Source organism: Oncorhynchus clarkii, chromosome 28 (genome assembly GCF_045791955.1).
Source record: "Oncorhynchus clarkii lewisi isolate Uvic-CL-2024 chromosome 28, UVic_Ocla_1.0, whole genome shotgun sequence".
In the NCBI taxonomy this organism is placed as follows: domain Eukaryota; kingdom Metazoa; phylum Chordata; class Actinopteri; order Salmoniformes; family Salmonidae; genus Oncorhynchus; species Oncorhynchus clarkii.
The window spans coordinates 29,622,737-29,628,319 of record NC_092174.1 but is presented as its reverse complement, the minus strand read 5'-3'; positions in this window follow the sequence as shown (position 1 = coordinate 29,628,319).

Sequence of the window (5,583 nt, the reverse complement as noted above, 5' to 3'; positions counted from 1 at the left end):
CCTTGTCCTTCCTTCCTGACGTAGCATGAAGTCCTAGAGACTGTCCAAAGAGGTTGTGTCCAGATTGGAGGTCGCCTTCAATTATGTGTTTTACCAATATGGCACATTGCACCCAGGGAGGGAGAGGTAGACATAGTGTTGTCAACACCCATGGCAGTGCCCTTCCTGCCAATAAGGAACAGTGATGGCACTAGCCCTGTTTCCTATGTCTTGAAAGTTCTATTATATTGTATTGTATTTGAACTGAGGCAGATCTCAGGAGCTGTGGTAGGAAAGGGGAAAGTGATGGTAGTTTCCAGGTGAATTGAGCTCCTCCTGGGGTGGGTCCTGACTTAGACAGAGACGTATAGAGACACTGGTAGCCTAGCTCCCTCCTCCCTTTACCTTGAGAACTTTGTAATGTAAACAGAGCAGCAGCAGCGGTGCTGGAGGAATGGCTGGCTGTGTTTAATCAATAGGTTGTGTCCGTCTGGCCTGGCCTGCTGTTGACTGGATTTTAACTCACTCACAGTCAGGACACAGTGGGATTGTGTTCCAGACAAGAAACATTTGACCGTGCCCGATACAGGTCAGATGGGAATGTGTGCACAGTACCGCATCTTGGTCAACTGCAGTTGTCAATGTTTATGTTTGAATGCTGATTTTACATAAACATGTTTTTTTTAACTGCATGAAACCAATATTTTTGGGGTGGTGATTAACATGCAGTTTGCCTAGACTTGTAGCTTGACCTTTGGTTTGTCATATATGATTGTTAGAGAACATGGCCTACTGTTGCAGGAAATTAGCAAAAACTTAATAAGCCACTATTGATTGTCAGCTCTGTTTGTTTTATGTCATTATCAGCTGTCAACAATGATACTGGTTGACAGTAATCAAAGCATAGTCTCTACAGTATAATCAAAGGAGACAAGGAAACAACAGAACAATTGCACAATAAAAAGTTGAACCATAATTTCCTTAGACAACACGGACATCTAGTGGTTGACATATAGTTGCACACTTTGTCTTATTCAAACGCAAACGAAAACACAAATCGCCCACCCACCAGTTGGGTTATTTTCCCTGGACAGTAAGTAACGCAAATATTCAAGTCTATGAGTCAATGTAGACTAAAACATCAACAGTATTAGACTGTCAAAGCTGCAGAGTAGAGAAAGGAAAACCAGGAAAATAGAGAGAAATGACCTCACTGCAATGAGTTTAACGTTGTACATGTAACAGCATAACTTTAAACCGTCCCTTCGCCCCTCCCCGGGCTCGAACCAGGGACCCTCTGCACACATCAACAACAGTCACCCACGAAGCATCGTTACCAATCGCTCCACAAAAGCCACGGCCCTTGCAGAGCAAGGGGAACTACTACTTCAAGGTCTCAGAGCAAGTGACGTCACCGATTGAAACACTATTTAGCGCGCACCGCTAACTAAACTAGCCGTTTCACATCCGTTACACTCACCCCCCTTTTGACCTTCCTCCTTTTCCGCAGCAACCAGTGATCCGGGTCACGGCACCAATGTAACAGTATAACTTTAAACCGTCCCCTCGCCCATACCTGGGCTCGAACCAGGGACCCTCTGCACACATCAACAACAGTCACCCACGAAGCATCGTTACCCATCGCTCCACAAAAGCCGCAGCCCTTGCAGAGCAAGGGGAACTACTACTTCAAGGTCTCAGTGCAAGTGACGTCACCGATTGAAACACTATTTAGCGCGCACCGCTAACTAAGCTAGCCGTTTCACATCCGTTACATACATCGTCACTCTTCTGTAAATTCATAACTGAATGACTGTATCAAATCAAATCAAGCTTTATTTATACAGCTAATTTCAGACAAGGAATGCAACGTAATGTGCTTCACAGGAAAAAAACGAATAAAAACAATGAAAATAAAAACTTCAATATTTACGACACAACAAACATAAGAGGATAAAAAATTAAATAATAATAAAAACTGAATGCCTAAAAGCACGCTAAGGAAAAGCAAAGCTATAAATGTGTGTTTTAAGATCTCTTTTAAATATGTCCACAAATATGTCGACAATGTAGGCACTCTGAAGGAATGCAAATAATCATGTTGTTGTTAGACTGAACCAATGATGTACAGTATATCAGTGGAGGCTGCTGAGAGGAGGATGGCTCGGAGCAAATGGAATGGCATCAAACACATGGAAACCATGTTTTATATATTTCATACCATTCCACTCATTCCGCTCCAGCCATGAGCCCGTCCTCCTCAATTAAAGTGCCACCAACCTCCAATTAAATGTATGTCTATGGAATCAACTAACACTCGTCTAACTCTCCATGTCTAAATAACACAGTGGAGTCATTTATTTTCTTACCTCAGCTAAATAATCACATTAGTAATTCACATTTGGATTGATTTGATTTTTCATGTCATGCCGTTATAGTGTGCACTGCTGTCTTCTGTCAATGAGAGGCTGAATGAGCCATGTGCAACCAGGGATACATACTGGCTGGCCAGGGTCACCCGCTGCTCTGGATTTGGCTTGGCCTTGACAGCATGCTGGATGACATCATCGTGGCAGTGAGGTCAACATGGCCACATAGAGGTGCTATAATGGCCAAGTGACACAATGTCCCTCTGTTTCTCTCTGAGGAAAAACTAAATGGGCTGCCACTGCTGCTGCCTGAAACCCTCGGAAGAGGGTTTCAGGCACAGATACAAATACAGGTTTCAGCACAGATACTGTTTATGTATATTTTTTCATGTACTGTTGTAATTATATAGTAAGTACATATCAACTAAATAGTAGCTAACTATATCAAGAACTACCGGTAATCTGAAACATTATTTGACCCGTTATTTAAATTCAGTAAACAATCATCTTTCTTTAGTAAAGCTGACAGGCAGCTAGGACCTGGGGGGTTCAACACTTCAACCATGACATCAATCACGTCAGTGAAGAAGTCAACACTAACTAGCACTACACAGTCACTCACATAATGAATTCCCCACATTGGGACTGTCACTGAATCACAGCAAATGTAATGCTGACATTTAGCTGGACCTGTATGCAAGCTGATTCGTAAAGATGAATAATGGTCAAATCGTATCACACAGCAATGAGAAATGGTGTGACCGTCACCTCCTGACAGGGCAGTTACATTGCACAGACATTCACATGCCATGCCATACTATTACTGTAAATTGAGCAGACATCATGTGTTTTCCTCACCACCCCTGACTTTGCCCGCTTGCCAATGCTGACGGCAGTTGGAAAAGAGGCATCGTTCACACCTCCTCCCCTACCAGTACCCATTGACATATGGTCAGTACCCCCTTGCTTCTGCCTGTTTCCAGAGTTCCCCTTCTATACTAGGCAGGTCTGGCACCCAGTTCTATCTGCACCTGTAGCTCTCTCAAGCTGTTGCTGCTGAACCCCTTGACTCCACACTACATTTCCAAAGGTTAAACCAAAGTAATATGTCTGAAATCTAGTGTTTAATCCAGTCTTCATAGTTAAATATAACTTACCATGAACAGCAACACTTTTCAACATTCATTATTTTGTCTTGATCCATAGTAGTAAAGGGAGGAATCACCTTCCTGTGAAGAAATTGGGACCCCACTGCCTCATTACAATGAACAGCAAAGCATTCTGTCAACCAAGTGGACAACTGTAGTGGATAAAGACAGTTTATTATGCATTCAAGAGCAATAATCAATAAGATTAATGTTTATGCAGCCCATTCAAAGCAGTGTATGTCTGGAGGTCCTACTACCGTTACCTTCTCTTCCTTATACAAGTTGTTGATCTAGTTGGTCCCCCGTCTTTCTGTTGGGTGGATGTGTGCCCATCATACGCCTTCTAAAAAGTAACTTGGTTCACAGGACGCTCAATGTCCACAAGATGGCGATACAATCTTTCGATGGTTAGATCTAAGGGGCTTTTGAAATCATAACGAAATACTTTTATGAGTGAGTGAGGGGTGGAGTGAATTAATTCATGAATCACCTGAATGATGAATGCGATTGGGTATCACATTATAGTAACATACATACATTTTTATAAAGCAACACATCCATAAGAAACAATATTTATGAACAAGAATAAAGTATTTCATTGATTCACAAAAAAAACATTTACTTTCTTATTGGAGTTTTAAAAATGTCAAAGTGTTTATTGGGAAAAGAAAATGTGTAAAACGTTAAAGGGATTATAACCGCTGCAGGAAATATTGAATTTAAATGCGTGACATTGGACTTGAGTTTAATCCATTTGCTTGACATCCTATCCAGTTGTAGCCTACTATCTTGGTTTCCCTTTCTTGTCAATTCAAAGCTTATTTCAGTGTAAATTCACAGTCCTTGCGACTATAGGTAAATTGTATTAAACAATCACCACAAGAATATAGTTAAAACGAAGATGTGCATCAGCGAGTGCATATCAATGGAAAGTGAGGACTAGTCCACTTCCTATTAGATCACCTATCAACAGCCACTTGACACTGAGAGAGAGGAAATACAACACCCTGCCATTTAAACTCGGCACAGCGCGGGACGGGCAACCCTATGGGATGCTCGCGTTGCAATGACATGACGTGGAGTGGAGCAGCCTATAGATAACCCATAAGCACCATGGACAGTTCATTGAAAAAAGTCTGGTTTATCTCGCCAAAAGTTCTTCTTTAAAAAAAAATCGTATTGTAATCTGTGTAAAGTGAACAATATTTGATTCCAGATGATATTTTACTCGTTTGCAGATGTTTTATGATGCTATTTGGACATTCGACATGAATTTCACTCTTGTATGCCTATAATTTTGTCATATAAATTAGACAAATGGCATCAATAATTAAGGCAATATGTGAAAGTGAATATAGCTCGGCTATCTGAATGGGTATAATATAATAAGGACCATTATCAGGATCCTGCAAATATGTCAGTACTTCTAAAGTAGCCCAACGCATCTGCAAGTTAAAGCTCCATGTATTTACTACTCAGCTCATCACTTACAAAATAACTTTTCAGGGGAATGTAGATGTATCCATGATGGCATACAGGGAACAAATGAAGGATTAGAAAACTGAATAGCGGGGCTCAAGCAATTCACACATATCTATTTCTGCATTTTAGCAGCTTCAAACCAGGGAGTGAAATCCGGACAGGTTGTTATAGCTACCCAATCCACGGGGGTTCGATGTCTATTTAAAAGACCGCGGACCCTCCCTCTTCTCCTTTAAACAACATTATATATCACACACAACATGCCAATGCGACCATGTCTCAATGAGCACTAAAACACTATCTTCTTAAAATTAGCTCATTCTTGTGTTTGCTTTCAGCCTGACTGACTCAGGGATAGCGCGTTCGCATGACCAGAATTTCCCCTTTGGCAATAACTGCTGATTGGGTCCTAAAAGCAAGCTGCTTTTAACTTTTTATATTTGGCTCCCTTCTGCCACGACTAGTCGCAAAATATTGTTTCTCTAGCCTATCATTATTTTTAGGACAATGTGAGAAATATTGGTCAGCAGCACAGATTGTTTTTTGTTTTTTTTCTAATTGAAAAACGGAGTGCGCGCGTATGAACGCGCGTGTATGTGGTGAAG